At 38.0% G+C, this 23,880-nt stretch overlaps 1 pseudogene; it reads left to right on the plus strand.

Moving 5' to 3' along the window:
• Window positions 1-11,478: 11,478 nt before the first annotated feature.
• LOC143404482 (forkhead box protein R2-like) lies at window positions 11,479-12,849 on the plus strand (annotated as a pseudogene).
• Window positions 12,850-23,880: the final 11,031 nt, after the last annotated feature.

The following is a 23,880-nucleotide window of genomic DNA, read 5'->3' on the forward strand; positions in this document are numbered from 1 at the left end:
CCTAAGAAGGATCATTTATCCTTCAAAAAGCTACAGTATGAGCTGAGCGTGGTGGCGCATACCTGTAGTGGTTCAGGAGGCTGAGACAGGAGAATTTGAGTTCAAAGCCAGCCTCAGCAATGGTGAGGTGTGAAGCAACTCAGTGAGATCTTGTCTCTAATAAAATACAAAATAGGGCTGGGGATGTGGCTCAGTGGTCAAGTGCCCCTGAGTTCAACCCCCAGTACCAAAAAAAAAAAAAAAAAAAAGGAAAAAAAAGAAAAAGAAAGCTACAGAATGACAGAATCAGAAGATATTTAAGTGAGGACTGGATTTATGGTAAAGGGAAACTAACATTTTCTAAGTACCAACTAAGTGCTAGGCATTTATATTATTAAATACTATGCCACTTGGTTTCCTTCCACTATAGGAAAGACGGTAGCCAGCAGCCCCAGGCTTATATTATCTCAGGTTAAAAAAAAAAAAAAAAAAAAAAAAAAAAAAAAACTTCAATCAGAAAGGAGACTTTTAGGCTGGGGCTGTAGCTCAGTGGTAGAGTGCTTTCCACAATCTATACAGGATGCCAAGAAAGGACTCTGTTTAACTCTACTTTGGTAACTTGTTACCTGTGGACAAATCAAAGGCCAGAGAAATGGAATACTACAGTAGTCCATGCCTGAGTCTTGTATCCTAGGACTAGAGGAGCAAATTCTGTCACACAAAGAGGCCGAATGAGAAAGTTTCACGGGCGGCAAAAAAGCATTATTTTTTTTTTAATATTTATTTTTTAGTTTTAGGTGGACACAATATCTTTTTTTTTTAAGAGAGAGAGAGAGAGAAATTTTTTAATATTTATTTATTTTTTTAAAGTTTTCGGTGGACATAACATCTTTATTTATTTATTTATTTTTTTAATGTGGTGCTAAGGGTTGAACCCAGAGCCCCGCGCATGCAGGTGAGTGCACTACCCCTTGAGCCACATCCCCAGCCCTGAACACAATATCTTTATTTTATTTTTATGTGGTGCTCAGAATTGAACCTAGGGTACCACGCATGCGCATTATTTACCATAGCTGTAAAGTATCGAAGCCATTGTCTGTCATGGGAGCCTGCCCTCTAACCCTCTAAACATTATGCTACATAGACAGCCTTCTTACACCCTGAGGAAATGGTTTCAAAGATCTTGGGTTTTTCAACTCTCTGAGAAAGAACACCTTCTTGAGTCAAGTCTTGAATACCTGCTCTGGTCAGAAATAATTCAGAGAATGGAGCATGTGGCTCAGTGGTATCCATGAGGTTCCGGGTTCAGTCTCCAGCACTATGCAATAATAATTATTATGATTATTAATAATTATATATGCTATTAATGATATTAATATTGATAATATTGTTGGGCATAGTGGCACACTTCTTGTACTTCCAGCTGTTTGGGAGGTTGAGGTGGGAGGAATTCAAGACTACTCTGGACAACATAGAGACCTTGTCTCAAAAAAGAAAAAAAAATTTGAGAGAATTGGACATCATAACATCTGGGTGGATCTGTTTCCATTACTAGATCTTCAGAGCTGATGTTGGGAGAGATAGGAAATGTCAGGCCCAGACAAAATCTTCATCAGTCCCCAAGCAACTAGGTTTGTTTTGAGACCAAAACACAGTTACATTGAGTTTATTTGACCTACTTTATTTACCAAATGATGACTTGATCCTTGATCCTTCAAATTCACTTTTCCTTTAAACATTTTCCATTCTTTTTTTTTCCTTTTTCTTCTTCCACCCACCTTTTTTTATTTTATTTTATTTTATTTTTTAGTATTAAGGCACCAGGCAAGTGCTCTACAGTTGAACTCTATACCCCCAAACCTTTTTTAAATTTTATTTTGAGACATGTCTCCCTTAGTTACCAAGCCTGGCCTCAAACTTTTGATCCTCCAGCTTTAGCATCCCGAGTCACTGGGATTACAGGCATGCATCACCATGCCCAGCTCTCTACTCACTTGTTAAAAGAGACTTGTCAGCCAGGCATGGTGGCACATGCCTGTAATCCCAGAGACTCAGGAGGCTGAGGCAGGAGGATCACAAGTTGAAAGTCAGGCCCTAAGCAACTTAGTGAAACCCTGTCTCAAAATAAAAAAGGACTGTGGATATAGTTCAGTGATAAAACACCCCTGGGTTCAATCCCCAGTACAGAGAGAGAGAGAGAGAGAGAGAGAGAGAGAGAATGTGTTTTGTCATTAAAATTCATTCATTCCTGGGCTGGGGTTGTAGAAGAGAGCTTGTCCAGCATGTGTGAGGCACTGGGTTAAATTCTTAGCACCATATATAAATAAATGAATAAAATAAATGTTCATAACATCCTAAAATTTTTTTTCAAATTTATTCATTCTTTCAAAATTAATTTATGAGACATCTGACATGTACATAAACTACATGGGCACCTTTAAAAATCTTTAAGATTAAGAAGCCTGAAAATGTTTGAATTGCAGATGTCAGCCTAACCAGATTGTCTGCAGAATACCTTAAGCAGGTTTGAGAGTTAATTTTAGGGCTTGAAAAAAATACCATCTTCTTCCCTGGTACTGAAGTTTTCGGACTTGGATTGAGACATGTGACCAATATCCTAAGGTCTCCAGCTTGCAGATGGCCTATTGTGGGATTTCTTAAATCAAGAGAGCCAATTCCACTAACAAATTTCCTCTCACTCATCTGTTTATCTACCTGCAGGTTGACTACCCTTTATCTAAAATGCTTGGAATCAGAAGTATTTCAGACTTTGAATTTTTTTTTATTTTGGAATTTACATATCTTGGTAAGTATAAGCATGTAATTTATCTATGTTTTATGTACTCTTTATACACATAAACCTGAAGGTAATTTTTCAAAATATTTTTCATATGCCTACATTTTGACTGCAACCTGTCACATGAGGTCAGGGGTAGAATTTTCCACTTGTAGCATCATGTTGACACTCAAAGAAGTTCATATTTTGGAGCATTTGGGGTTTCCGATTTTCAGACTAGACGTGCTCACCATTCCAATAGGTGTGTCCTATATTGATTCTGTCTAAGAACTCTGGCTAATACACCAAGTACAGTTTCCAAGCAACCTAATCCACCCACCCTTTTTCCAATTCAGTCGCAAGAAAAATAAAGTACAACTTTTTTAATCAAATAAATAAGTAAACTGACCTAAAGAATTAGGGACTTGGAAAAGATATGGCTAGGTTTTTCTTGAAATGGAATATACAACTAACTTCACACATGTACACTTCAACAACCTTCACCTTGACCCAAGGCTGGATGATTCTGACCTCACCAGCTATCCAGTTGGCAGTTTTTCTTTATAACTTACCAACAACATCAATAATAAGATAGGCCCAAGGCCAGTTGTTCAAGAGTGTCTTTGAGAACTACGGCTTCTTAGTTAGGCAGAAGAAAAAGTCCCTCTCGGCTTCTTCATCTCAATTCTGTTCTGTTTCCAGGCAAAGTAATAAAATCAATTTCCTCCGGCTAGAGTAAGCAAGCCACTCCTCAAATACAAGTCATTTCTGAGTAATAACAGGTAATGAGAGTACAATGTCTTGGGTGCTTTTAAGTGGGGATATACACTCTCTAGGATCGTCTCAGGATTCAGTGAAGACTCTCAGCCTGCTCTTGTTCTATGTGTGAGAGGGGTTTGTAAATGAAACCAGTTGACCAGCCAGTCTTCGAGATTAAATCTTTAGCCTATCTAAAATCTTACAGGGTAGACAAGATTATTTTACAATCATCATGGGTTATGAAGCAACATCTTCCCAAAAGCCCTGGGGTTGATGAAAGGCAGAATAGGCAGGAATGCTTAACTAATTATAGTTTGCTTAGAAAATCTAGGTATTAGCTGGATGTGGTGGTACATTCCTTTAATTCCAGAAATTTGGGAGGCCGAGGCAGGAAGATCACAAATTGGAGGTCAGCTTGGGTAACTTAGTAAGACCCTGCCTGATATAGTTTAGATGTGAGGTGTCCCCAAAAGCTCATGTGTGAGACAATGCAGGAGGGTTCAGAAAAGAGATTATTGGATTATGAGAGCCTCAACCCAATCAGTGAAATAATCACCTGATGGGATTAATTGAGTGGTAATTAAAGGTAGGTGGGGTGTGGCTAGAGGAGGTAGGGCATTGGGGGAATGGCTTTGGGGTATATATTTGTATCTGGTGAGTACAGTCACTCTCTGATTTCTGATCATCACATGAGCTGCTTCCCTCCACTACACTCTTCTGCCATGATGTTCTGTCTCATGTCAAGCCCCAAGGAATGGAGCCTGCTGACTGTGGATTGAGACCTCTAAAACTACAAGCTCTCAAATAAATTTTTCCTCCTTTACAGTTGTTCTGGTTGGGTCCTTTCATCACAGCAGTGAAAAGGGTGACTAAAACACTGCCTCAAATTTAAAAATAAGGGGTCTGGGGACATAACTCAGCAGTATAGCACGTGCCTACGATGTGTAAGACCCTAAGTTTGAAGAAAAAGGGTAAATAAAAAATAAAAAGGGGTAGGGATGTAGCTCAATGGTAGAACATCCCTGGGTTCAATCTCCAGTACCAGAAAGAAAAGGAAGAAAACAATAAAATCTAGGTATAGGGTCAGTGTGAATGAAAATGTCAGAGGAGTAGTCAGAGTGGCCTCTTAGATACTGACTATGTGCAGAGTAGTTGAATCGAAAAAAGAAAAGCAGACTTCTAAAGTCTGAAGTGTTATCTTGAGAAAACAATCTCTACTATTTCGGATGAATTGAGACTGTGCTGTATTGAGTCAATAGATATTTTGATAAAGACTGAAGGTCTGTGCCCTAGAAAAATAGTCATATGCCTCCTCTGTCCAGAAGATGAAAACCAGTCTCAGGCAGATTAGAAGGGGTCAGATTATGCCCAGGGAACCAAATGGAAATAGCTTGGAGATAGAATGGGAATGGATGCCTTTGTTGAAAAGAACAGACCATAATTCATTAGACAGGTGATCTGATTTAATTTTACTTTGTGTTTATTTCCCTTGTCATCTTCAAGTATTTAGTAAAATCTTTTTGAAAGCCTCAGCCTCATGTCACCATGCTGCTGGTACTAACAGCACTATTGTGACACAATAGCCCATCTAAGCTTCCACATTCAAACCCCCACCAAGAGCAAATATAAATAACCCTTAGACCTGGACCAAGCCCAGATGTACCAAACCTCGGCACAGTCACTTTCCTCCTCTAACGCTCAGTTCCCTCTTCTTGCAGGTGTAGCATTGATGTCCCAGATAAAACCAAACTAAATTCTGAGTCTGGCTTGTGGTAGAATTAGTGGGTTGGTGTATGTTACTCATGTGTGAGTTACCACACATCAGGAGGCTCTGGGGAGAGACAAGAATGATGACTGGGCTAGGGATGTGGCTCAATGATAGAGCACTTGCCTGGCACTTGTGAGATTCTGGGTTCCCAGCATCACACACACACACACACACAAAAAAAAATGTAATGCTACTTCTATTCAACATAGTCCTTTAAACTCTCAGAGCAATTCGGCAAAAGAAGGAAATTAAAGGGATACAAATAGGAAAAGAAGAACTCAAGCTATCTATATTTGTTGACAACATGGTTCTATATTTAGAATATCCAAAAACTCCACCAGAAAATTTCTTTTTTTTTTTTTTAAAGAAAGAGTGAGAGAGAGGAGAGAGGGAGAGAAAATTTTAATATTTATTTTTTAGTTCTCGGCAGACACAACATCTTTGTTTGTATGTGGTGCTGAGGATCGAACCCGGGCTGCACGCATGCCAGGCGAGCGCACTACCGCTTGAGCCACATCCCCAGTCCTCCACCAGAAAATTTCTAGAACTCATAAATGAATTCAGCAAAGTAGCAGGATATAAAATTAATACACATAAATCAATTGCATTCTTATACACCAACAATGAATCAACTGAAAGAGAAATTAGGAAAACTATACCATTCACAGTAGCCTCAAAAAAAAAAAAAAAAAAAAAAAAAACTTGGGAAACAATCTAACAAAAGAGGTGAAAGACCTCTACAATGAAAACTACAAAACACTAAAGAAATTGAAGAAGACCTTAGAAGATGGAAAGACCTCCCATGCTCTTGGATAGGCAGAATTAATGTTGTAAAAATGGCTATACTATCAAAAGCTCTATACAGATTTAATGCAATTCCTATTAAGGTTCTCATGGCAGCTGGGCAAGGTGGCACACATCTGTAATCCCAGCAACTTGGGAGGATGAGGCAGGAAGATCACAAGTTCAAAGCCAGTCTCAGCAAAAGCATATTGCTAAGCAACTCAGTGACACTGTGTCTCTAAATAAAATAGAAAATAGGGCTGGGAATGTGCCTAGGTGGTCAAGTGCCTCTGAGTTCAATCCCTGGTACCCACCCCCCCAAAAAAAGTTTCCAGGGCTGGGGTTGTGGCTCAACAGTAGGGTTCTCATCTAGCATGTGTGAAGCCCTGGGTTCAATCTTCAGCTCCACATAAAAATAAATAAATAAAATAAAGGTATTGTGTCCAACTATTTCTAAAAATATATATATATATATATATATTAAAAAAGGGTTCCAATGGTATTCTTCATAGAAACATAAAAAAAAAAAAACAAGAGGCCCAGAATGACCAAAGCAATCCTTACAAAAGAAGTGAAGCAGGAGGAATCACAGTATCAGTCTTTAAATTATACTGCAGAGCTACAGTTAAAAAAAAAAAAATGGCATGATATTGGCACCAAAACAGACATGAAGACAAATGGTACAGAATAGAAAACACAGAGGCAAACCCACATAAATACAGTTATCTCTTACTAGACAAAGGCACCATTAACATTCATAGGAGAAATGGAATATACAACTAACTTCACACATGTACACTTCAACAACCTTCACCTTGACCCAAGGCTGGATGATTCTGACCTCACCAGCTATCCAGTTGGCAGTTTTTCTTTATAACTTACCAACAACATCAATAATAAGATAGGCCCAAGGCCAGTTGTTAACATTAACATTAACATTCATAGGAGAAAGGATAGCCTCTTCAACAAATAGTGCTGGGAAAACTGAAAATCCATATGTAGCAGAATAAAATTAGACTGCTGTCTCTCATCCTGCACAAAACTCAACTCAAAATGGATCTAGGACCTAGGCATTAGAAACCCTGCACCTGCTCAAAGAAAAAGTAGGCCCAAATTTCCATCAGGTCGGGTTAGGAACTGACACTCTCAACAAGATTCCTAAAGCACAAGTAAAACCAAGAATCAATAAAAAGCTTCTTCACAGCAAAGAAAAAAATCAAGAACATGGAGAGCACCTATTAATGGGAGAAAATCCTCACCACCTGCACCTCACATTAAGCATGAATTTCCAGGATATGTGAAGAACTCAAAAAACTTAACACCAAAAAGATAAATAACCCAATCAATAAATGAGCTAAGGAACTTCTCAGAAGAAGATATACAATCATTCAACAATTATATGAAAAAATGTTTAACTTCTCTAGTAATTAGAGAAATCCAAATCAAAACTATTCTAAGATTTCATCTCACTCCAGTCAAAATGGCAATTATCAAGAATACAAGCAATATGGGCTGGGGATGTGGCTCAAGCGGTAGCGCGCTCGCCTGGCATGCGTGCGGCCGGGTTCGATCCTCAGCACCACATACAAACAAAGATGTTGTGTCCGTCGAAAACTAAAAAATAAATATTAAAAAATTCTCACTCTCTCTCTCTCTCTCTCTCTCTCTCTCTCTCTCTCTCTCCCTCTCTCTCTCTCTTTAAAAAAAAAAAGAATACAAGCAATATGGGCTGGGGATGTGGCTCAAGCGGTAGCACACTCGCCTGGCATGCGTGCGGCCCGGGTTCGAGCCTCAGCCCCACATACAAACAAAGATGTTGTGTCCACTGAAAAACTAAAATAAAGAAATAAATAAATATTAAAATTCTCTCTCTCAAAAAAAATAAATAAATAAATGTTGATGAGGATGTGGGGAAAAAGATACACTCATACACTGCCAGTGGGACTGTAAATTGGTGCAACCATTTGGAGAGCAGTTTGAAGTTTCCTCAGAAAATGTGGAATGAACTATCATTGGACCCAGTTATCTCACTCTTCAGCATATACCCAAAGAACTTAAAATCAGCATACTATAGTGACACAGTCATACCAATGTTTATAGCAGCTCAATTCACAATAGCTAAGCTATTTAGGTTGGAACCAACCTAGGTACCCTTCAACAGATAGGTGGATAAAGAAAATGTGGTACATATATACAATGGAATATTACTCAGCCATAAATAAGAATGAATTTATGGCACTTGCCAGTCAATGGATGGAACTGGAAACTATCATGCTAAGTGACACAAGCCAATCCCAAAAAAACAAAGGCTAAATGTTCTCTCTGATATGAAGATGCTAACACACAAGAAAGGGTGGGGAGGGAAGAATAGAAATTCACTGGATTAGACAAAGGGGAATAAAGGGAAGGGAGGAGCATGGAAATAGGAAAGATAGTAGAAAAAATTGGACATAATTTTTCTATGTTCTTATATGAATACATTACCAGTCTAACTCAACATCATGTATAACCTCAAGAATGGGAAGTTATATAATATGTCAAAATATATCCTACTGTCATGTATATCTAAAAACAACAAATAAAAAAATTATGGGCTGGGGATGTGGCTCAAGTGGTAGCGCACTCGCCTGGCATGCGCAGGGCACTGGATTTGATCCTCAGCACCACATAAAAATAAAATAAGGATGATGTGTCCACCAAAAACTAAAAAATAAATATGAAAAAATTCTCTCTCTTCCTCTCTCTTTCTCTCTCAAAAAATACTTTCTACTATCATGTATGTCTAAGAAGAATATATTTTTTAAAAACATTTTAAAAAGTCAGGGGGCTGGGGTTGTGGCTCAGTGGTAAAGTGCTCACCTAGCAAGTGCAGAGCCCTGGGTTTGATCCTCAACACCACATATAAATAAATAAAATAAAGGTATTGTGTCCAACTACAAATAAAAAATAAATATTAAAAAATAAAATAGTCAGGATCATAAATAAATAAATAAAGATTATCCCATGTTTTTCATGGTTTGATGGTTCATTTCTTTTAAAAAATTATTAATATATATATGTATACACACACACACACACATATATATATGTAAATATTTCAGTTGTTGATGGACCTTTCTTTTATTCATTTATTTATATTCAGTGCCTTACACATGCTAGGCAAGTGCTCTACCATTGAGCCACAACCCCAGCTCTCATTTTTTTTTTAATCACTACTGTTCTATTGCCTGCATGTATCACAGTTTATTCACCTATTGAGTGACATCTATGTTGTTTCCACATTTTGCAATTATGAATAAAATTGCAGTAGAAATCCATGTGCCGACTGAGGATGTGGCTCAAGTGGTAACATGCTCACCTGGCATGCGTGGGGCGCTGGGTTCGATCCTCACCACCACATAAAAATAAAATAAAGATGTTGTGTCCACCAAAAACTAAAAAATTAAAAAAAAAAAGAAATTCATATGCAAGTTTTTGTGTGTATCTAAATTTTCATTTCCTTCAGGGAAATACCAAGGAGTATAACTACTAGATAATACAGAAAGATATATTCACTGAACTGTTTTCCAAAGTGATGTACTATTTGCATTCTGATCAGTTTTAAATTATTGTTGCTGAACATCCTCACTAGAATTGAGTGTTATCAGTATTTAGGACTCTTGCTATTTTAATAGGCATGTAATATTATATCATGTATTATTATATTGTCTTAATTCCCTAATGATATATGATGTTGAACATCTTTTTCATTTATTTATTTGCTATCTGTAAGTAGCTTCTTTAGTAAGGTGTCGGTTCAGGTCTTTGGTCCATTTTTAAATAAACTTTTTCATTTTCTCAAAAAAAATGTGATGGATGAAGGGAATATCATCACTCAATCCCTATATTTGCCAGAGGGACTGATTTCTCCTTGGAGGTTGTATGCTTTAATTATAATTCCCTAGAAACAGACTCAAGACAAGGATTCAAAAGTAAGCAGTTTATTAAGAAGTGCAGGAAACACTGGGAAGAAGTGAGGAATAAAAAAAAACGGAAAAGAAAGAAGTCAATAGAAAATGAATTATCAGTGGGAGCGTGGCTGGGGTTGTGGCTCAGCAGTAGAGCGCTTGCCTAGCACGAGCAAGGTTCTGGGTTCAATCCTTAGCACCACATAAAAATAAATAAATAAAATAAAGGTATTAAAAAATGAATTATCAAGCCAGGTGTCATCAAGATTGGTGTTTAATGTAATGGAGAAACTTCTTACCTAGGAAATTGTGTAGAATACAGAGTTAGCATGGTGGCACACACCTGTAATCCCAGCAGCTCAGGAGGCTGAGGCAGGAGGATTGCGAGTTCAAGGTTAACTTCAGCAACTTAGCAAGGCCCTAAGCAACATAGCGAGACTCTGTCTTAAAATAAAATATAAAAAAGGGCTGGGAATGTGGCTCAGAAGTTAAATGCCCGGGGTTCAATCCCTGATACCAAAAAAAAAAAAAAAACACCAAAAAACCATAAGAGTTAGTGCGTGCCGAGGATGAAGAACTATGACAGATTATGCCCAGAAAATCACATGGAGGTAGCTTGGACATATAATGGGAATGGACATCTCTGTCTGAAAAGAATAGAATATATGAAACAGGTGTTCTATTACCATTTTACTCTGTTTATTTTCCATGTCACTTTCTAGCCTTTAAAAAAGTATTCCTGAAAAATATATATATAGGTACATATTTTCCCCCATCAGTCATTTGTTGAGGACTGCCCCAGCTAATTCCCTCCATCCCCTACCTCTGTCACTGTACTTCCAGACTGCCAGACTAAGAGGTTTAGTGGACATTCAGGCAAAGTGATGCAGTTGTAGGCAGTTGAAAGTTTGTTATTGAGCACCTAAGTGAACGGTACAAAGGGTAAGGATGAGGTACCAACAGCATCTGCTACAAAAGGGCTGGAGCATAGTATGCATCAAAATCTTTGTGAGGGCTCTTTTCCATGGGTCATTTTAAACGGTGAGGTCGTCTTCTGCTCAACTCAGCCAATCAGGGCCTTTCTCTTCAGTATAGTACAATTTTCCTAAATATTGCTCAGTGTGCATATGTGAAAGAATTTTTCTTAAACATATACCTAAACAAAGAATTCTCAGAGAGTCACCTTCCCAGGCACTTGAAGTCAAGCCCTTGAAAAAAAAGTAGATTTCAATAATCTTACCAGACTGAGAGTAAAAGAGAAATACCATCTCAGATATTCCAAGAAAGCTGGAGTTTTTCCAAGTCTGACCACTGACCAGTGAGGCATTGGTGTCCCTTTTTCAAGTACTTCTCGAAGGCCTACTCATAAACTTCCTCAATAGAAGAGACTGCATCAGTGCCCCAACAAAATTTTGAGAGACATCTGTCCATTCAGTAGTCTTCCTCCACCTATTTCCACACTAAACATGGACCTAATGCTAAAAAATCCTGACCTCTGGTACAGTCTTCATGGATGAGTTCCAGGACCTCTGGATTGGGACATGGGGAATGAGTTCTTCTTGCCTTGCACCATGGACCAGAGCTCTTTAGCTGAGCAGAACCTTGTCAAATGCAAAATTCAAGTAATGAAGCCCCCAGAAGTACCTGGTCCTGTCCAAGATGCTTCTCACTCTGAACCCAATTTGTGGATGTGGGTAAACCCCAACAAGCCAGGTGTCATCAAGAGGGCACATTGTGTGCCCTCTCAGCAGCCAGGAGGCCCCAAAGCCCAGTAGTAAGGATCTGATAAGCATGGGTTCTTCCTCTCAGTCACCCACAAAAGATGAAGAGTCTAGTTTCTCAGAGGTTCAGGAAGTGGTGGAGTGTTGAGAGCCATAGCCGAAGGGGCCCCAGCAAACTTCCAGCTGCCAGCAAACTTCCAGCTGCCAGATGATGATTGGCTTACAGCGGCCCCAGCAACTTCTAGCTGCCAACTGATTGGCTCCTCTGCAGTGATGCTCATTGGGCTGTTTCCCCGCCCTTTCAGACCATGGAGGTGCTCATTGGGGGACTTTTTTTGGCTCTGCCCATGTGACCCAACCAATCGGCCTCAAGAGTAGGAGGAGGGGGGGAGGTTGAGAGGCTTGTGGGAAGCCGGTGGTGGCAGTTGGGCTCTGAAGGTTTTCCTGAGGAGCTGTTTTGTTTGGCATGTGTGGTTCTAAAAATAAAGTTCATTTCTTTTGACAAGTGGCTCCTGAATTGTGCCCAGCCAGACTGCGGCAGTGGAGTCCCTGCCACTTTCCTCCAGTGATCAGTTTCTCCAACAGAAGCAACAGCATCTCTTCCCCAAGTGACTGCGAGCTTACAGAAAAGGATGCTGAGGAATAAGAGGACAAATCTTCTGTGGCCCTCAAGCCCCTTAACAAAAGGGATGGCTTTCAGCAGCCAAAGCTGTGGGTGGCAAGCCAATAACTAGGAAAGAAAATCCTGGCCATGGCCCCCATTCAATTACAGCCACCTAATTGCCCCACCCTTAAGAAACAACCTTAACAAACAGCCTTGTGGCCTCAATGTACAACAGATCTATAATTTCACTTGACATTTTCCCCTTTTGTGGACAGCTCCAGATGGCTGGAAAAAAACACCATTCACCACAACCTCTGCTTCCTGGGCAGCTTTGAAAAGATGCCAGTCACTCTTCAGGATGAGGCTTATGCAAAGCCTTGCTTTTGCTTCTGGAGGCTCAGGGAGGAGGGACACCTCCACTTTCAGGAGGATACTTGTCTCTTGGCCTCAAAGAGAGCATCCAACATGCCATGAGCCAATCTGATTTGATTCCCTCCCTCTGTGACCTTTGAACAACTGCTCCCTTTCTGGAATACTGACCTCCTTTCTATGCCTACCCATAGTCTGACTGACCTTTATTAATCCCTCAGCCTACCTTGTCTGGTTGGTGCCAAGTTGGTCTTTAACTACAAGAATGGTGTTAAATAAGGTAAGAGGTAAGTACAGAGGAGGTGGGGCTTTTATCCAAGTGGGAATTCATAGAGGTTTCATCAAGATAGTGGCAGTTGTTCTACATCTTGAACAGAGGCAGAAAATCCCAGGAATGATGGCATGGAAACTAAGGAAAGAAGGGAATATTTTTATTGAAAAAAAGGATTCTGTTTAGTATTTACTTCTCTGTTCTGATCTGTTTTAGAAAGCTGAGGTTTCTCTAAGTCTGATCTCTGATCAGTGAGATATCCATGCCCCTTTTTCCAGTATTTCTGGTGGGCCTACTGAACTACTCACTAGATGAGATATACTACATCAAACAGTGCACCAACAAACATTTCGAGAAATGTCTGAGAGACTTCTGTCCTTTTGAAGTCTTCCTCCACCTATCCCTACACTAACGACTCAAAGCTGAAAATCTTGTGACTTTTGATACAGTTTTCATGGTCAGATCCCAGAGCCATGGTAGGCTCAGATATGAAAGTAAACACTGCAGTATAAAGCATAAAATATAGGATGGACCCAGACTGTGGGCAACCTTGAGTATCGCCTGAAGGTCTATACATATACAAAGAACTGGGCCTGAGGTTTAGTCACTTTTTAAGTGACCCTTTTTATTCTTCAAATCCTCACTTTCTCTTTCTGGTCTTGGTCTACTCAGCCTTATTCTATTGTTATCCAGTTCCAGTACTGACAAATAATTCCAAGCAACTGCTTTTAGTTTGAATATCAAAAAAAAACTTGAATTGCTCCTTGATTAACTTTTCATGACAAAGCTTTTTCATGACAAAGCTTGGTTTCTCATTCTTTCATTCACCAAATCTTTATTGAGGAAATGCCAATGTGTCAAGGTCCATCTTAGATGCTAATGATTAAAAAAAAAAAAAAACTATCAGATAACTAGTGGGAGATAGATAATTCTTATGTAAATGTGATGAAACATATGAAGTTATCATGGAGATGAGGCATTCTTCCTGGGAAAGATATAAAAAACATTGAGAAGCAAATGTTTTTTGAGCTAGTTTCTAAGAGTAAATATGAATTTGCTGAGCAGATAAAGGAGAAAGGACATTACAGAGCCAATAGTGTTAACAAATTGAATGGAGTGTTTTGGGGAATGATAAGTTCAGTGCAGTTTAGTTACATTAGGGCCAGGAATGGCTATAAGAAAAGTAGCCACAGGACCTTTTATGTACTACTTAGGTGTTTGGACTTTCTTTTGTGTTCTTTGGGGAATCAAGAGATGTGAGAGTGTAAGGGTTCGGCAAAACGTCGGAGGAAGAGACCACCAAGAGACAGCTCATGAAATTGCAGAAGGGGATTTATTGGGGATCCATTCCATTCCAGCACGCTGGGGCTCCCGGCTCACTCAAGAAGGGAGAGCAGCCAAGAGCCCCGGTACACTTTTTGGGGAGGGTGGAGGCTTTGCCTACATCAGGACAAATCATCATGAGGCGCGGGAAAATCAAGCAACAACTCTTAAACTTGATTAGTACATTCATTGGCGGGAACAGATGGGGGGTGGTGGGGGGGGTGATTGGTCACTCCTAAGCGGGGTACACATTCAAACTGATTGGTTCTGGCCCTGTATGCCTACGTGACAAGCTGCACAGGGCCCTAGGCTATTAATCAAGTAGGGCGTTGTCTTAACTGCCTCAGGAATTTCAGGTTCTGGGTGTAGCAGAGGAACTTAACAATACCTGGTCCTTCACTTTTTAACTCAGGCCTTGTAGCTTAGAAACTTTACAATGCCCGGCCTTTTACACTTTAACTCAGGCTTTGCAGCTTAGAAGCAGCTTAGAAATTTTACCCTTACAAGTGATGTGTTACAAAAGAACAAAAACAAAACAACAACAAATGTTTCAGCATTTGGCTTTATCATTTCAAAATTTATCTTTTCTGTGCAAATAAGTTTTTTTAAAAATCAGATGTAAGCAAGACTTTTTTCTTTCTATGTTAGTTTATTATTAAACAAATATATGCTAACTAAAATCTAGAAAATAGATTTTAAGTTTCCATTTAGTTGCAAAACTTTCAATAAAGGGGATACAAAAATATCTGTTAAGTACAAAAACAGTTAATTCAATATTTAAACAATTAAAAAATTACATTTCTAATGATTTACTATAACTGATATCAAACTATTTAGATTGAATTTCAAAAGTAAGATATTCAAACAATTCCTTCAAAAATATAACTGTAAATGCTACATCTGTATTATACTTGTTCTGACCATTAATAGACTATTTGGGGGTTAATAAAAACATTGTGGATACAAGTAAAAAAAAATCTTTGTGAGAAAGAGCACACTTGGGGATGCTTTGGTGACCCAGTTACAAAGTTGGGGTGTTGATAATTGCCCTATTCCCTTCCTCAACTACAAAATATGGTGCCGGGGCCACAGGTAGGAGGATTTCTGTGCTTGCTGGAGAGTTCTGGGACAGTTCTGGCAGAGCATGTCAGGCAATGGGAAGGTTCCTACAAGAGAGGACTGGAATGTAGGAATAGAAACAATTTTCTTCAACTCCTGTGAGACACCCCTGAGTACCCTTTGGTATATCTGGGGAGAATTTTGAGGGCAACTGAGGTCATGCACGAGTAGATGGGGACTAAACACCAATGTGGTTAGACATTAATATTAAGATGATCTCACAGCCTAGTCAGGACAGGAATGTTCTCATTGTACAGAGCTGTAGTGAAAACTCAATTAGATGCATATATTAAGGGCATATAGCAGTATTGGGCACAGAGTCACATTCAATAAGACAGATTTTGTTACTTTTGTGATTGTAGTCAATGCAAGAGTGAACAAAACCAGAAAGGGGCTATTCCTCAAACTCCCAATTCCTTATCTGTGTAAAGATGTTACCTATTTGTCTTAGACTTTGTGAATGAAAGGGAACCAGTCAATCACTTTCCTTACTCCATTGAGATCTTCTGACCTAAGATGTGTGCATGTCAGTGAGTATTTGTGTGTATATATTGTATCAATATGTATAAACATGACAATGTGCATGTCTTTTTGTGTGGTCTATGATATTTGTGTGCAATGAGTAAGTATTAGAGTGTGCATGTCTGAGGGCATGACTTAAGAAGATAAGAACATCTTAATATTAATGTCTAACCACAGTGGTGTTTAGTCCCCATCTGCTCATACATGACTGTGGAGTAGGGGTAATAGTAATATTACCCTGTTTTTCTCTATAATTTCTATCAATCCCAGTGGTTTTTCATTCAAAAGTGCCTTGTGTTCCTGGATTTGAGAGAAGTTACAGGAAAAATTATTCAGACAGGACTTACTCTTCAGATCAGCTTCATAGAGACTGGGTAAATCACAAAATAGATGATTAAGCTAAACAGATGATTGATGGTCTAGCCAGGCATAGCCTAGGCCAGAGCATGGGTCTGAGTCTAAAGAACAGAAGCATAAGCAGGGAAGAAGGAACAAGAAACAGAGAAAGCAGGGAGAGGTAAGGAAGGAATGGTATGAAGGAGTTCAAAACCAAGAACAGAGAGCCAAGAATAGAAAGGCCCTTATCTATGATGTACAGAATCCAGGTAATAATTTTCCAACCTCTTATCTCAGGATGCTTACTTAAGTTGGCCTGGCAGCTCTACCTGGATGAAACCTGTTCAATGCCAGCCTAAACTAAAGCCAGACCAGGTCACAAAACAAACTGGATGAGGGAGGAAACTCATTTTGGTTACCCTGGATGCACCACAGCAGCTGGAGCCTGAGTAGATGCATACTCCATGTGCAGGAAATCTATTAACTAATCCAATCTGGCCTTACAGGAAGCAATCATCCTTGCAATAACAATGCTGTCTATTTGTACAGAGACAAACAGTATATGAGACCCTTTAACTATTTTATCACTGGGGGTGGTATTATACCCATTTTATAGATAAAGTGATATAAGCTTAAAGGTTAAGTGATTTTTCCTGTGGTCAAATACCTGGTTGGTGGCGCAGTTAGACTGACTATCTCTAAGGCCAGAAAATTCGGCTTTTTCTATTTTCTTCCCTAAATTTGTTTCCTCAGTGCTCCCTTTGTGGAAACACATGAGTATCCCTGGAAAAACAGGGGTCCCCTTCATTGTGTCCAAGAAACTGGTTGTCCTCAAGAAAATAAGATCTACAGCTCAAACATGATATGCTTCCTATTAATTTACTCATGGAAACTGGTATGGAAAAGAAGGGAACCAAAGGCTTCAGAACATTTACAGATTTGTTAGAAACTTTGTTCAGTGTATGTAGCTAGGTCTGGTTCAACTCAAAGCAGAAGAAGGCAGAAGTACCTCTGGGGTTCCTATATCAAAATCAGGATATATCCGTCACCACTAATGAGATAACTGGATGCCTTAATTTCCTGAGTATGAAAATGCAAATTTTCTTCTAGAAGATTATTAGATTACTGAAAAGATTGATCCTGATTTGCAACAGAATAAGTGAGTTAGACTATCCCTATGCATTTTCTTAGACCCCTTTTCTCCCACAATTCAATGACCTTACTGTCTCACAACCTTTGGGAAGAAATAACATGTCATATTTTTTAAAAAGTGTTTCTTGACTTTGAGAATTAAAGCTTTAGCTACACATGATAGAAGAGCAAGTTTTCAGTGGTTAAGACTGATTAAGACTGGCTTGGGGTATGTGGAGGTTAGGGAGAAGAGTTAAGGAACAGCAAAAAGGAGAGAGAAAGGATTGAGCCTGGACTTGACTGTTGAGATATGGTTATGGCATAGTATACCTATGTAGAGAACACAAAAAGGCAACAAGCCCAACCATTAATATAGCCAGGTGGTATACTTAAGCATACATGTCTGTAGCCTCCTCACAGAGCTTCCTGATCCCCAGGGTAGCAAGGGGCAATAATAAGATTCCTGTACTCCCAGAAGTAGCATGAAACTGGTACATGATTACAAAAATTACACCAAGTTTCTTCTGACTCCAGAAAGTTATGAGAATAGTCTCAAATGGATTTTGAGAGGCCTGACTTAAAAGAGCCAGGGTAACTAGAATGATGAATGACCAATCCACATCCTCCATAAATATAAAACAACATAAGCACAACATGTGCACATGGTTCTTTCCATTTTTCTTTTTTTTTTTCTTTTCTTTTTAATTTAATTTAATTTTTAAAAATATTTTTCCAGGTACTAGGGATTGAACCCAGGGCACTTAATCACTGAGACACATCTCCAGCCCTTTTTTGTATTTTATTTTGAGACAGGGTCTCACTAAGTTGATTAGGACCTACTAAGTTGCTGAAGCTAGCTTTGAACTCATTATACTCCTGCCTCAGCCTCCCAAGCCACTGGGATTACAGGCATGTGCCACCCACTGAGACTGGCACACACAGTTATTTTCATTGTGAAATATTTATGATAGCAGAAATTTGAAAATGATACAAAGTATTCATCAAAAAGAGATCACTTAAATAAATTATAATATATCCCTCAGTTCTTGCAGCGATAACAAAAAAATGAGGAGCCAGGAGCCATAGCATATACCTATAACCCCAGTTATTTGGGAGGCTGAAGCAGAAGGATTACAAATTTGAGGCTAGTCTAGGCAACATAGTGAGACCCTGTCTCAAAATTAAAAGGATTGAGGGATGTAGCTCAGTATTATATTATCCCTGGTTTCAATCCTCAGTACTAAAAGAAAAAAAAATGAAGATAGTTAATAATTCTACTACTGGACATGTTCCCAAAGGAATTGGCTGCAGGGACTCAAAAGGTGTTGGTATACTCATGTTTGGAGCAACAATATTTATGGTAGCCAAAGATGGAAGCAACCTGATCGTGGCCAAACAAGCAAAATGTGGTACAATAGAACAATGGAACGTTATTCAGTCTTAAAAAGGAAGAAAATTCTGACCAATTCTATACCATGGATGAATCCCAAAGACATCACGCTAAGTGAAATAAACCACTCATTGGAGGACAAGTGTTGTAAGATTCCACTTGTTGAAGGGATTTAAAGTAGTCAGATTTATAGAGACAGAAAGTATAATGGTGGATGCCAAAGGTTGGGAAGAAGAGAGAATGGGGAATGGTATTTAATGGGTACAGTGTTTCAATTTGGGAAAATGTAAATGTTTTAGAGAACAAAGTAACAACAATGTTAATGTATTCAATGTCACTAAACTATATATTTTAACTGGTTTAACTATTATGTATATGTCATATTATGTAAAATTGTATATTTTTTATATAATATATATTATGTAACTTTTATGATTACTTTACCTCAACTTGAAAGAAAATTTTTTTATTGGTTGTTCAAAACATTACAAAGCTCTTGACATATCATATTTCATACATTAGATTCAAGTGGGTTATGAACTCCCATTTTTACCCCAAATACAGATTGCAGAATCACATCGGTTACACATCCACAGAAAGAAAATTTTTAAAAGAGTGAGAATAAGTATTTTAGAGTGTGATCCTCATGACATATTAAGTGAAAAAAATCAAGATATAGAATAAGCATAAAGCATACTACTTTTTGGTTACAAAAAAGTAAAAAAATAATATTTATGCTTTTTTGCAAAAATATACACTAGAGTGATTAACTGATTAATCATAAGCTAATGAAAATGGTTATTTATAGGAAGATCTAGGAAAATGGGATGAAGAAGGATAGACAGAAGTGAAATTTATGAGCATAACTCTTTTTTTCCTTTAAGTATTGGGGATCAAAGCCAGGACCTTATGCATGCCAAAGCAAGTGCCCTATTCCAGATATACACCCTCAAATATAAATTTTATGTGTTTTATTTTTGAACCATGTAATGTTTTTACACTTGAAAAAGAATTAAACATTCATACAACTCAGTAGCAAAAAAAAAAAAAAAAAAATCAAAATACTGACAAAGCAGCTGAATAATCCTTTTTTCCAAAAAGACATATAAGTGGCCAATAGATATATGAAAAGATACTCAACATCACTAAGCATCAGGGAAATGAAAATCAAAACTACAATAAGATATCACCTCAAGCCTGTTGGGATGGCTTTTATGAAAAAAATCAAGAGGCTAGGGATGTAGTTCAGTGGTAGAATGTTTGCCTGGCATGGATGAGGACCTGGGTTTGATTCCCCAGCACTGCAAAAAAAATAAATAAATAAATAACAAGTCAGCCAGGTGTGGTAGCTCACACCTGTAATGCCAGCTACTCCAGAGGCTATAGTAGGAGAACAAGTTTGAGGCCAGCCTCTATGATTTAGCAAGACACTGTCTCAACATAAAAAACAAAATGGGCTGGATATGTAGCACAGTGATAGAGCATCTCTGGATTTAATCTCTAGTACTCCAAAAAGGAAAAAGAAAAGAAAAAAAGAAAGAAAGAAAGAAAGAAAGAAAGAAAGAAAAGGAAAACAATAACAAAGTCCTGGCATATGGAGAAAAGGGAGCCTTTGTAACCCTTGTACAATGTTGGAGGGACCATAAATGCAAATTGGTACAGACATTATGGAAAACAGCATGAGTATTGTCAGAAAATAGAATTACCATATGATCCACCAATCTTACTTCTGGATACATATGCAAAGGATATGAAATCAGTATGTTGAAGAGAAATCTGCACTTCTCTATGTTCATTGCAGGATTATTTATAGTGCCAAGATATGAAAACAACGAAGTGTCCAAAGTGTCCTTCAACAGATGGATGGATAAAGAAAATGTGATATACACACACACCACCTCTATCATGGAACAGCCTTTAAAATAAGGAACTCCTGGCACTTATGACAATACAGATAAAACTAGAGACATTATGGTAAGTGAAAAAGCCAGACACACACAAAAAAAAACAAATATTTTGGGGCTGGGGTTCTGGCTCAGAGGTAGAGTGCTTGGTTAGCATGCATGAAGCACTGGGTTCGATCCTCAGCATCACGTAAAAATAAAATAAAGGTTAGTGTCCACCTACAATTAAAACAAATATTTTTAAAAAAGAAAGAAAAACAAATATTTCATAATCTCACTTATCTGTGGAATCTTAAGGAAAAAAAAAAGTCAAGCTCATAGTAACAGAGAGTAGAATGGTAGTTACCAGAACCTATGAGGGTGGAGGAAAGGAGAGATATTGATAAAAGTGTATAAGCTTTCACTGATAAGATAAATAAGTTCTAGGGCTGGGGTTGTGGCTCAGTGGTAGAGTGCTTGCCCAGCACAAATGACGCACTGGGTTCCATTCTCAGCACCACATTAAAATAAAGATATTGTTTCCACTTACAACTAAAAAATAAATATTTTTAAAAAAGGATAAATAAGTTCTAGAGATATAATATGCACCATGGTAACTATATATTACATGTAATAATGTATTATATACTTGAAATTCACCAAGACAATACAGTAGATCTCAAGTGTTCTCCCCACAAACTTTTTTTTTTTTTTTGAGGGAGAGAGAATTTTAATATTTATTTTTTAGTATTTGGCGGACACAACATCTTTGTCTGTATGTGGTGCTGAGGATTGAACCTGGGCCGCACGCATGCCAGGAGAGCGCACTACTGCTTGAGCCACATCCCCAGCCCCCCACAAACTTTTTTAATTAATTTTTTTTTTTTTTTTTTTTTTTTTTTTTTTGAGATAGGGACTCACTATTTTGCTCTGGCTGATCCCAAACTCCTGGGTTCAAGTCATCTTCCTGCTTCAGTCTCCCAAAGAGCTAGGAGACACATGCCACCGCACAAGGCAGAATTCATTTTTAATAATAAAAATATGTCAGTATATGGTATGATGCAAAAATAATACAACAAAAAACAGCTGGGTGTGGTAGCACACACCTGTAATCTCAGCTACTCTAGAGACTGAGGCAGGAGGGTGGCAAGTTTCAGGCCAGCCTCAGCAACTTAGCAAGACTCTGTCTCAAAATGTAAAATGAAAAGGGCTAGGAATGTAGCTTAGTGGTGGAGTACCCCTTGGTTCAATCTCCAGTACCATTAAAGGAAAAAAAACACTAAGTAACTCCAAACTTAAAATAAATTATAACAAATGAATTAACAGTCTAACAAAACTATCAACAAATTGTTTCATTTGACTTTTGAAGATGATACTTCATACATCTTTAAGTCAGTAAAGCTTTTTTTAATTTTTTTTTTTTTTTTTTTTAGTTCTAGTTGGACACAATACTTTTATTTTACTTATTTATTTTTATATGGTGCTGAGGATCAAACCCAGGGCCTCACACGTGCTAGGCGAGCGTTCTACCGCTGAGTCACAGCCCCAGCCCAGTAACTTATTTTTAAAAATATTTTTAAAGATACAACTTAACATACTGTATAATCTGACCTTTTAAAATATATAATTCCAGTAAATTACTTACAGAGCGATTTAACCATAACCACTATCTAATTTTAAAACACTTTCATTTTCCTAAAAATAAAACCATAATGCATTAGCTTACCATTTTCGTTTTACCATTTTTCTGATCCTCTTGACACCCTTCCTTCCACTTCCCAACAACCTGTAATTTACTTTATGGCTGTGTGACTTTGTCAGTTCTGGACATTTCCTACTAATGTAATTATGTGATATATGATCTTTTGTAACTGGTTTCCTTCACTTAGCGTAATATTTTCAAGGTTCATTTTCGTTGTAATTAATATTTCATTCCTTTTTTTTTTTTAGAGAGAGAGAGAGAATTTTTTTAATATTATTTTTTAGTTCTCGGGGGACACAACATCTTTGTTGGTATGTGATGCTGAGGATCGAACCCTGGCCGCACGCATGCCAGGCGAGCGTGCTACCGCTTGAGCCACATCCCCAGCCCCTTCATTCCTTTTTATGATTGGATAATATATCATTGCATAGAGTTATAGAATTTTATTTATTCATCATTGATTGATGAATATTTGGGTTGTTTTTTTCTTTGTGATTATTGCAAATAATTCTGCTATAAACGTTTGTGTACAAGTTTTTTTTCTTTCTTTTTTTCTTTTTTTTATGTGTGTGTGTGTATATGTGGTTTCATAAAGATTGAACCCAGAAGCATTCAACCTCTGAATGAGCTATATCCCCAGCCATTTTTATTTTATCTTGAGTCAGAGTCTTATTAAGCGGCCTTGGTTGACCTCCAAATTTGCCATCCTCTTGCCTCAGCCTCCCAAATACCTGGTACTACAGATGTGCTCCACTGTGCCCAGCAGAGAAGGGTATATCTTGAAGATGAAAAGAACTTCAGAAATCTTAAATATTATTCAATAATTTTATTACTTGTATAATATTGGTAGTGCAATTTTTAATCCAATAATATATACTGTAGGTTGAAAAACTAAATGTTAATATTACTAAGAGCCAAGATTTTCCAGGTGCAGTGGTGCACACCTATAATCCCAGCAATTATGGCAGCTGAGACAGGAAGATCAAAAGTTCAAAGACAGCTCAGCAATTTAGTGAGGACCTAAGCAACTTAGTGAGACCTTGATTCAAAATAAAAAGTAAAAAGGGCTAGAGATTCAGCTCAGTGGTAAAGTGTCCCTGGGTTCAATCCCTAATATCAAACAACAACAACAAAAAGCCTATCTCAAAATAAGTTTTTAAAAAGTGCTGATATGTGGCTCAGTGATAAAGCATTTATGTAGCATGGGTGAGGTCCTGAGTTCAATCCCTGCTACTACAAAAAGAAAACTTTAATAAAAAATAAATTTTAGGGCTGGGGATGTGGCTCAAGCGGTAGCACACTCACCTGGCATCCCTGCGGCCCGGGTTGGATCTTCAGCACCACATACAAACAAAGATATTGTGTCCGCTGATAACTAAAAAATAAAAATAAATAAATAAATAAATTTTAAAAAGAGTCAAAGTTTTCAATATGAGAGAAAAGAAATGCAAATTATTAAAACTAAAGCAAAATTCTATAGTATTTATTTTGAAATGG

This window comes from Callospermophilus lateralis, chromosome 7, assembly GCF_048772815.1.
Source record: "Callospermophilus lateralis isolate mCalLat2 chromosome 7, mCalLat2.hap1, whole genome shotgun sequence".
NCBI classification, from domain to species: domain Eukaryota; kingdom Metazoa; phylum Chordata; class Mammalia; order Rodentia; family Sciuridae; genus Callospermophilus; species Callospermophilus lateralis.